The sequence below is a fragment of the Coenobita brevimanus genome, chromosome 70 (assembly GCF_032717465.1).
Source record: "Coenobita brevimanus isolate Jiangsu-jjx chromosome 70, ASM3271746v2, whole genome shotgun sequence".
In the NCBI taxonomy this organism is placed as follows: domain Eukaryota; kingdom Metazoa; phylum Arthropoda; class Malacostraca; order Decapoda; family Coenobitidae; genus Coenobita; species Coenobita brevimanus.
Window position 1 is genome coordinate 16,483,687 of NC_137023.1, and position 11,449 is coordinate 16,495,135.

An 11,449-nucleotide genomic window follows, 5' to 3' on the forward strand; every position below is an offset into this window, starting at 1 on the left:
AACAAGGACCGGACAAAGGACATGGAAATTGCAAGATGGAATATATGAGGTGCGAATGATGATGTGAAAGAGAGAGAGATTGTCTAGGTGCTTGAGGGTGCGAAAGTTGATGTATGTGGAGTAACTGAAATTAAATGGAGAGGTGAGAGAATGGGAGTATGGATGTGGTATATGTGCAGGAGTAGGTGAGAATGAGAAGGCAAAACAAGGAGTGCATATAGTTGTGAGAAAAAGATGAATGAAGAGCATAAGAGAGTATAGATGAGTTGGGTCAAGGATTGTGTAGGTAAGATTAAAAGTTGAAATACAAATGTGAGAGATTGTATGTGTGTATGAACCAACGCAAGATCGTTCAAGCAGAGTGAGAGAAGAGTTCTGGACAAATGTGGAAGTGTGCATGAAAAAGTTTGGAAGGAATGAGAGTGTTTTTGATCGGTGATATGAATGGTAAAGTAGGGAATGTGAAGGTGGATGGATCAGCTGATGAGTGGGGTGTGCCTGCTAAGATAGATGAGAATGGCTGTGTGTTAGTGGACATTTGTGCTGGGAGGGGGTTGGTGATAGCCAATACCCTCTTCAGGCATAAAATGATCCACAGGTATACATGGCGAGTGATGAGAAGGGTGGGTGTTGAACTGAATGAAAGGAAGGCAATCATTGATTGTGTGTGTGTGGATGAAAGGATGGGAAGATGTTTAATGGATGCAAGAGCTTATTGAGGTTGGGGGAGTAGACTTTCTGACCACTGCTTGGTGGTGGCCAGAATCAAGATCCAAATAAGATGGAGAAACAGAAGAAGGGAAGGACGGGAAGAAGGAGTATTTGCAAGGAGAGTGGAAAGGTTACAAGAGGATGAGGAAAAGGCAGAATATAAGAGAGAAGTGGAGGAACGATTGGGTAAATATGAATTGGAGCAGATGGGGGACGTGGAAGGTATGTGCAGGATATTCACAGAAGAAATATGTGCAGCATGTGATGTGGTGTTTGGGATAAAGAGAAGATGGAGGGGGGTGCAAGGAACAGCATGGTGGAATGAAGAGGTGAGACAGGCTGTGGCACAAAAGAAGTAAGCATATAATGAATGGATGAGAAATAGGGTCATGGAAGAAGTTGAGAGGCGGAAGTGAGAGTTATATGTAGAAAGACAGAGAGAGGTGAAAAGATTAGTAAGAGAGAATAAGAAGAATGTGGATTAGGAATTTGGAAGGAATTTGAGTGTAAAGTGGAGGGATTGTAAGAAAATGTTCTGGAAAGAGGTGAAGAATGTAAGACAGGGTAGAAGTGAAGTTAGCAGAGGAGTGAAAGATAAAAATGGTAGATTACTAGTGGAGAAGGGAGAAAAAGTGACCAGATGGAGAGAACACTTTAAGGAATTGTTGAACATAGAGGATGGAAGTAATGCAAGTATAAGTGGCTGGGGAATGGCTGGGAGAAGGAGGGAGGTGAAAAGACAAGAAGAAATCAGTAGGATAGAAGTTGTGGAAGCAACGAAGAATGTTAAATTGGGGAAAGCCCGAGGAATTGATGGAGTTTGTGGTGAAATGCTGAAGCATGTGGGAGAGCTAGTAGTAGAATGGATGTGGAAGATGTGCAGATTGGCCTGGGAGGAAGGTAGAGTCCCGGAGGATTGGAAGTCAGGTGTAATTGTTCCCTTGTACAAAGGAAAAGAGGAAAAAAAGTGTGTGTGGTAGTCATAGGGGAATTTGTCTTCTTAGTATAACAGGAAAAATGTATGATAGGATACTTATTGACTGAGTTAGAGAAAGAACAGAGGAATTAGTTGGAAAAGAACAAGGAGGCTTTAGGAAGGGAAGAGGTTGTGTAGATCAGATATTCATTCTTAGATCTTTAGTGGAAAAGTTTCTAGAGAAGGGAAAGAAGTTGTATGCGGCTTTCATGGATTTGGAGAAAGCATATGACAGGGTGGATAGACAAGGATTGTGGAAAATCTTAAGAATATATGGAGTAGATGAGAAGTTGTTGAATGCTGTGAAGAGTATGTATGATGGTGCTAAGGCTGCAGTGCATGTGGATAGTGAACTGAGTGAATTTTTCTGTTTGAAGGTTGGGTTGAAACAGGGATGTATCATGTCTCCATGGTTGTTCAATCTGTACATGGATGGGATAATAAAAGAGGTACAAGATAGGATAATGGATGTCGGAGTGGCCCTGGTGAGAGAGGGTAGTGTTTGGAAACTCCCTGTACTGTTGTTTGCAGATGATACTGTATTGTTGAGTGAAGACGAAGGGGAGCTGCAGGGCTTGGTGAATGAGTTTGGGAGAGTGTGTAAGAAACGGAATCTAAATGTGAATGTAGGGAAGAGTAAAGTGATGGTCTTTGAGAGAGGTGAAGTCAGTGAATTTACAGCGAAGTTGGATGGTGAGGAAATGGAAATGTGAGTACGTTTAAGTACTTAGGTAGTGTGATGAGTAAGGATGGAGGTTTGGAGGGTGAAGTGCTTGAAAGGGTACATCAGGGAAGAAAGGTTGCTGGTTCCTTGAAAGCAGTGATAAGAAACAGGGAAGTGAGTATGGAAGTGAAAAATTTACTACATGACAGTATTGTGATACCAACTCTAACGTATGGAAGTGAAGCTTGGACGTTGTTGAAAGGACACAAGTCAAGAGTGAGAGCAGTGGAAATGAGTTATATAAGAGGAGCCTGTGGAGTCACATGGAGAGACAGGTTGACAAATGAGGATATAAAGGAGCGTTGTGGTGTGGATGTGGATGTGAGAGGAAGCGTTAGGAGGAACACACTGAGGTGGTTTGGCCATGTGGAGAGGATGGAGGGTGAAAGACTGACGAAGAGAGTGTATGTGAGTGAGGTGGAGGGGGGAAGAGGGAGGGGGAGGCCGAGGATGAGATGGAGGGATGGGGTGGAGAGGTATATGAGAGAGGGAGGTGTGAGTTGGGAGCAGGGCAGTGAAATGGTAAGGGACAGGGCGACGTGGAGGCGATTTGTTTGTGGCCACCCCAAATGGGATTGAGGCATCTGGCAATACATAGATAGACAGATTGATTTAACAACCTTGGTGAATACGTCAAATGGAAAAATTTCTCCCTACAATCATCAAAACTTAAAATGTAATTATAGGGATTTAGCCCCTCCAGTCCAGCAGATGCTGTTGCGAGCACTCCCTCCAGCCGGGCATTCCCGAGAAAATTAGGGAAAATCATCTAATTTTAAACCTTCATATCACAGTTAATACTGTACCAGATAAAACAAACAAGGTGTCATATTACTCAACAATCCTTCGACTTCAAGTTGATTGCATCAGATGGTCCGTGAAGTGCATGTAGGGACAGTGAGTGAGCGGGGAGTGAGGACAATTTCTGTTGTTTTTTTGCCAGTGTCTGTATGCGTGGTGGAGATTAGGTGACACAAGTAAGGCTTACAGTAACCCTTCACAATAATAACACTTTGATAACACTTCCAGAAGACCAGAATCCACTGCAAACACTATTTACATGAATAATTTTCCATAATCGGTCGTACTTGGTGCTGGTAGGCCAGTAACCATGGCAACGACTTTGAAGGCCGCCACCCCATCTTACAGACAGACAGACTCTCTCTCTCTCTCTCTTTCTCTCTCTCTCTCTCACACACACACACACACACACACACACACACACACACACACACAGGGAGTCAATCGAGGCAGATGTGCAACATCGGAGCTCCGTACCGAACCAACACGGCCAGTGGCATTACCTAAATTAGTATCTTTGTATGAGTCAAGCTCTGTACCAGGTTAGACTAAATGATTTTTCATTATTAAAAGAAAAAAAAATAAGTTTAAACAAGACTTGTTCAAACAGAAAAGAGAACCAAGACGAAAGAATGCACTCAGTCATCTGACGTTTGTTTAGACTACAGCAGCACGGGGAATGTAAGTACATACTTTGTACTTTTAGTATTGCAAAATGGATACATACTTTAGTAAAGCAAATTTGGAAAAGAAAAGGGAAAAAGGTAGAAAGCAAAATGATGATTTCTACCAAGAACTGGTTGAAATGGAGACTCACAATAGACTGGTTGAATGTGTACACAAACTAGAAATGGCTTTCAAAAATGAAATTGATGAAATAAAGAAGCAGATGCACTTGCAAAAGGAAGAAATAGAAAAACTAGGAAGGGAGGCCAACAAGAAAGACACAACCATCAGTGAACTAACAGTGGAATAATTCCAATGTTAGTTCACTCAATTATTGAGTACACTTAGGAAGAAAATTAGTGAAATGGCAAGTACAGCAGTCAATCACGAGAGTGTTATGGAAGAGTTCAAAAATGACACAGAGACAATTAGGCAAGTAAGCAGTCTTATAGACCAGAGCAGTGATATTGAGGAGAAGATAACACTGGTGAATGAAGCTGTGCAAAGCTACAAAAATGATGTGGAAACCACGTATGCTGAAATGGTGAAAGTAAAGAAAGACTTAGAAACAAGGGTGGAGGAAAAAAGCATTAAATAGGAAGTGAAAAGAATAATCCAAAACAATCCAAAGTTGGTCAGAGATTCAGTAGATATAAACAAATCTATAGTAATCACTGGTATAGAAGAGGAAGAAGTAAAGAATAAGATCACAAGAGACAAAAAGGAGATGGCAAATGTAATGAGCTTATTGAAAGAAATATCAGAGAAAATCTGTAGTACAGACATAGAGGAACACAAAAGGTTAGGGAAATACGAGAAAAGCAGGACAAGACCTCTAAAGGTGACTTTCCAGAGTGTAAACACTGTGGAAGAGATACTAAAAAATGCAAAGAATCTTATGGAAAAAGAGGAGTTCAAAAATGTATGGATAAAAAGATGCCTAACACAAGAGGAACTGGAATTACTGAAAGAGAAAAGGGATGAAGCAAAACCAAAAATGAGGGAAGATCAGAGGAGGAGAAGAAGAAATTTTTTTACAAAGTAATAGGATTGCAGGTACGAAACTGGTACACAAACAGGATGGAATAAAAAGGAGGAAGGTAGTAAAACCATGTCATGACAAGTATATAAACAAGATGATAAAATTGATGTACTCAAATGTGGATGAATGGTATCTAAATTATTAGAGATGAATGATTGTCAGAGAAAATGAACCACAAATAATATGCCTAACTGAAACAAAATTAACACCAAGCCATACCACATTGAGTACACCGCTTCCCGTCCGATCAGCGAAGTTAAGCAATGTTGGGTCTGGTTAGTACTTGGATGGGTGACCGCCTGGGAACACCAGATGCTGTTGGCATCCATACGTGTCAAGTGGGGTTGGTGGAGGATTAGTGCCCCTCCCTGTAAAACAATTAACTCTAAGCCATTGGCCACCCCGTCTGGGATACATGGCGTCTGGCAATGAATGAATGAATGAAATATCCAATGACATACTAAACTTAGAGGAATACAATATATGGAGAAGTGACAGAAATTTAAAAAAAGAAGGAGGAATTATAATATTAACTAAGAAAAATCTAAAAGTCAATGAAATAAAACTAGATATACCATCACAAGTAGAACTGATTGCAGTAGAGATCAACACATCTGAAGGGAAAGTAATTGTAGCCAATTTGTACATGCCACCCAGATCAAACACATGGGAAAGAGATGAATATGAGGACCTGGCAGAGGGTACAATTCAGAGTTTAAGATCATTACTACATAAAATGGGGATTTTAATACAAATATAAATTGGAATACTCTAGATATAATTAGCCAAGAAAGCTGTTGGGACCAAAAGCTCCTGGATCTCGTGCAAGAGTTTTTCCTAACCCAAGATGTGAGGGAAATCACCAGAAAAAGAGGACTTGATGTACCTTCAGTGCTAGATCTAATATTTACTAGGCAAGAAAATGATATTGACAGTTTAATATATCACCCTCCACTCGGCAAAAGCGATCATGCAGTACTAAATTATAACTTCAGGATAGCATATGACATAGTTAACAGCAATGACAGTTACAAAAAGAGCCTAAACTATAATAAGGGAAATTATCAAGACCTAAAGGAGTATTTCTTAGAAGTTGATTGGGAAAATTAGCTTAGAGGACAAAATTTAAATGTGTATATAAAAAATTCTGTGAATTTTATGAAATAGGAGTCCAGAAGTACATCCCACAGCACAAAGAAGCAGATAAGAAAATACAGAAATGGTTCAATACAGAATGTAAAAAATCAAAAGAAAGAAGAGATTTGTTGTGGAATAGATACAGAAGACACAATAGTGAAAGGGCGTATAATAATTACAAACAGGAAAGAAACGATTATACAAGAATAAGGAGGGAAGCCCAAAAACAGTTTGAGAAGGATATAATAAATAAAAGTAGTGATCAACCAAAGCTGTTTTACAGCTACATCAGAAGCAAAACCAAAATAAAAGATATAATACAATCCATTACAGAGGAGGAAATCACTTATAAACAAAAGAAAGATATTTGTGAAGCACTAAATGAGAATTTCCAATTAGTTTTTACAGAAGAAAAAATTTTTTAGAGGGATTATGTGGAACATGCATGTCCACACATACTACCAGATATACAAATAGCAGAAAAAGTAATACAGGAGGAGTTAAGTAGATTAGACAGAGGAGAAGCAAGTGGTCCTGATGAAATTTCATGTTGGGTACTACGAGAATGTGCAAAGGAGTTAAGTAAACCATTATTTTTAATTTTCAAGAAATCTTTGAGTCAAGGTAAATTACCTGATATTTGGAAAAAAGCAAATATTGTCCCCTTATTCAAGAAAGGAAATAGACAAAATCCACACAACTACCGAACAGTATCACTGACCAGTGTTGTAAGCAAGGTATTAGAAAAGCTTATAAGAAAAGCTTGGGTAAATCATCTAGAAGAACACAGTATGATAACAGAAAGACAGTTTGGTTTCAGAAAAGGAAAATCATGTGTTATTAATCTGTTGAGCTACTATGACAGAGTACCAAACACAATGCAGGAAAGAGAAGGATGGGTGGACAGTATCTATTTGGATTTAAAGAAAGCTTTTGACACAGTACCACACCAAAGACTTTTATGGAAACTGTACCATCAAGGAGGAATTCGAGGCAACCTGTTTTGTTGGATGCAAGACTTTCTCATAAAAAGAGAAATGATAACAATACTAAGAGGAAACTACTCATCATGGAAAGAAGTGACTAGTGGAGTACCACAGGGTTTAGTGCTGGCACCAATCATGTTTTTAGTGTATATAAATGATATAAACAGTAACACTGGAAATGAGAGCTATCTGAATATGTTTGCAGATGATGCAAAAATACAAAGGAGAATTACTAACACAGACTCTTGTAAAGAGCTACAAGAAGAATTAAATAAACTTCATGAATGGAGTAGTACATGGCAAATGGAATTCAATGTGGACAAGTGTCATGTAATCAAGTTTGGTAAAAGTGGAAAAAGACCTGATTGGGATTATAAGTTAGGAAATAAAACCCTATACACATCAGAAAGAGAGAAAGACCTAGGTGTGATTATCAATAACAGACTATCTCCGGCTGACCACATCAGCCAGAAGGTACGGAACATGTATACACTGCTTGCAAATATGAGAATAGCATTCACATACATAAATGAAGACATGCTAAGAAGGATAATAAACGTCATTCATTAGACCAACCCTGGAATATGCATCAGTAGTTTGGAGTCCTCATCTCAAAAAACACATAGACAAGATTGAAAAAGTTCAAAGGGCCGCTACAAGATGGATACCAAGCTTAAGGGACCTAAGCTACGAAGAAAGACTAAATAAACTGAATCTACCAACACTATAGGAAAGAAGGAAAAGAGGTGACATGATAATGCTATATAAGTGCATATCAGGGAAGGAGAAAATAGACATAAATGATTACTTAACATATGGAGAAGCATCAGCAAGAGGACACTGCAAGAAACTGCATAAGAAGAGAGGTGATAAAGACGTAAGGAAAGTCAGTTTCCCAAACAGAGCAATTGATCAATGGAATGCACTACCGAATGAAATAGTGTGTGCCAAAACAATTCACAAAATTAAGGATACGTACAATAAATATGGTTTAAGACACGGGACGGTACGAGCTTGACTCATTCCTGTAAAGATACAATTAGGTAAGAACAATTAGGTAAGAACACACAGATGGAGATGTATGTTTGGTTTGCATTGTCGCTCGATTCTAGCATACAATGCTCGATTCTGGCCGTAGAAGCCTAGATATTACGATAACTAGAAATAACACTATTATTAATACTACTACAACTACAACTGCCACTACTACAACTACTACTAATACTACAACTACCACCACTACAACTTCTACTTTTACAAGTACCACAACTACAACTACCGTACTACTATGACTACCACACCTACTACACATACTACCATAAGTACTACCACTACAAGTACTACTACAAAAAAAGAACTAAAACAAAACATTATGAACAAAGTACCGGTAGTTATTTACGTATTGCCCATAATCGGAAATCCTCACCACTAAGACTTTCTTTTTCCTTTGATTTGTACTTCTTCATCATAAGAAATATGTATAAACAAAAACTTTCAATATAAAATAAGGCAACGACTTTATTATGAAACAAACTTTCTGCTTTCATTATTCACATAAATATATGCACAGTAGTGAAATCATTTTTTCTAATTACACAAAAAACAACATACCGGTATGTACAAAACTAACACTAACTTATGCATAATACCCAGATGCCTTACCAGACTCTCTCTCTCTCTCTCTCTCTCTCTCTCTCTCTCACACACACACACACACACACACATACACACGGAGATGTATGTTTGGCTTGCACTCACTCCATTCTGGCACCGCTGTGCGACTAGAAGTCTGGGTATTACAACTACCACAAATAATACTATTATTACTGCTACTATTACAACTACCATTACTACAACTAGTACCACTACAACTACAAATAATACCACTACTACTACAGCAACAACCATTACTACTACTACATAAAACCTAAAATATAAAGTATTGTGAACAAAATAGTTATACATGTAGTTCATAATCAAAAATACTGTATTTCCACTATAACAATTATATAGGTAGTCTGTGATCAAAAATACTGTATTCCACTATAACAATTTTTTTCCTCATAATAATACACACACAAAAGTTTCCAATTAAAAATATAAGGCACTTATTTCATCATGAAAAACTTTCTGCTTCCATTATTCATGTAAATAGAGTGGTGGCACAAGGCACCACCCTTCCTCCTCCGTCCTCCCTCCCTTCTCCCTTTCTCCACCACATTTTCCACTATGATTTTTTTTTCCCCCTGTGATTTGTACTTTTTCATCATAACAAACATACAGTACACACACGGAAACTTTCAATAAAAAGTAAGACACTGATTTCATCATGAAACAAACTTTCTACTTCCATCATTCACGTAAGTAGAGAAGGGTGGTGCGAGGATCAACACAACTCGTTTCCTTCTCCCTTCACCCTCCCTCCTCCACCTCCTCCCTTTCTCCACTCCCTACCTCATCTTCAATCTCCTTATCCATGCCAATATCCCCCTCTCCAGGATCGTCAATACCCTCTGAACCATTCCCGTCATCAGAAATAACAGATAAAAATACAGGCGGAAATGATGGGCACACAGTACAGTCACATCCTCTGCCCTCCTCACATGACGTATAAATTTTGACACTCATTATGGCGGTCGCTTTCCTGAGAGGAAGTCACTTTCTCCACTCACAAATGGTGATAATGTCACCTTGAGTTCTTTCCCTATCACACTATCACTAAGGCCTTTTCTTTCCTGGCCTTCATTGGTGTTAATGTCAGCAGCTGCTGGTGCTCAGCCAAGGATCCAGATACAGGGAACACTTTTTGCATAGGTCTATCCATTACGGAGGCAGGCAGGTGGCTAAAGCATGACTCAGATGCATGCAGGATGGTTGCCTGTGGCTGCTTGTGATGGAAATAGCCCGCAGAATATTCAAACAATGCCGCGAAACACTAAATCATGCATACGTGCACCCCGGATAGCCCCGGGAGGACATGTAAACATGTCACCCACACGGGATGGGTTAAATATAAAAAAAAAAGTAATATTTCTATATTACGAAGGTTCTTGTTAGATTATAAACCATATTTCTTTAGGTGAAATTGCTCCACAAGATTATTAGTTGTATAAAGGAAATTTGTGGGGAAGTTGACAGTCATATAAATAGTAATATGAGAAAGTAAACAAAACTGCAGTATCGATATGAAATTAACAGACTTTTATAACTTGGGCCGTCATGTTTGCATGACATACAAAAAAATGTTACTTGCAAAAGCATGTACATGAATTGTTGTAAAATCGTTTTGATATTGTTTGGAATTTTACCTTAGCACGAGGGTTAAATTTAATGGCTTTTCATGCACTGTAGCCATGACTGCAAGAATTAAAAAAAAAATGTGCAAATTGTAAATTTGTCTGAACAGAAATTATCTGCATTAGGAGTAATTCAGTACTATTATGTTGAGGTGATGCTAAAAACTGCTGGGCTTTATATGAATATGCTATATGGGCAACTTCCACAAATGTACTCTAAATTTTGGAGGAACTCACCCAATTGTTTCTTTAAAAAAAAAAGAAAAACATTTCTGCCAGTGAATAAATGCCATTTAGGAGAAACAAATCTTCAATCTACAATGTAGAGTGAAGTTGGGTAGCATATAAGAAAAAATCAATTCAAACGTAATGAGAGCTGGCATTTCAGGTGTTTATGCAAAATGAGATTCATTTGATGAGGGGGTCATCGAAAAAGTGAGAAATTTAGAGTAAGAAAGGACTTAATTGTTTTCTTTTTAACTAGTGCTTTAAAATGGCATCTTGATCCTCTTGATTAATGAACCAACTGCTTCTGAACTCAGGCAATTTAGTTTATTTTAGAAATATGATTGTGGAGACAAAGGCATAACCCACCTGATTTAACAACTCAGGGAAATAGGTTTAAAAGGAAAGACCCTTCCCTACCATCATCAAAATTTAATATGATTAACTGCTTCTGGGCTCAGTTAAAATAATTGTTGGTTCTAGAAAATAACGAGAATTTAAAGTGTAAATAAGAAATCAGCCAAAATGTCTATTTCCTTGATACAGAAATGAACCAGTAGTAAAGCTGGATGGGTAACGAGAGCTGTAAATGAGTGTATGAAAGTATTAGAGAAATTACCTCTGTGAAGGGAGATTTTAAGTAGTCTTTTGAACATATTAAAAGACTGATGGGCTAAGTATCAACGAAGCTACATTAATTTACCAAATATATCTGTGTAGTCTACCACTCCCCCAATGCTCCTTCGGAACCCAGTGTATTTGATTCAATACTCACTTGGTTGAATAACCTTAACCTTACCCTTAGCACTGATATTACCATCCCGGGTGATTTTAATGTACATAATGTAGAATGGTTATTGCATTCTGCCAGGATTGACAATACTT

General features: G+C 38.3%; 1 non-coding gene across 1 annotated transcript; it reads left to right on the forward strand.

Annotated features, from left to right (window-relative positions):
• Positions 1-5,127: 5,127 nt before the first annotated feature.
• LOC145406487 (5S ribosomal RNA) lies at positions 5,128-5,244 on the forward strand. Its single transcript, XR_013898530.1, has one exon. It is a non-coding gene; the product is annotated as a 5S ribosomal RNA (ribosomal RNA).
• Positions 5,245-11,449: the final 6,205 nt, after the last annotated feature.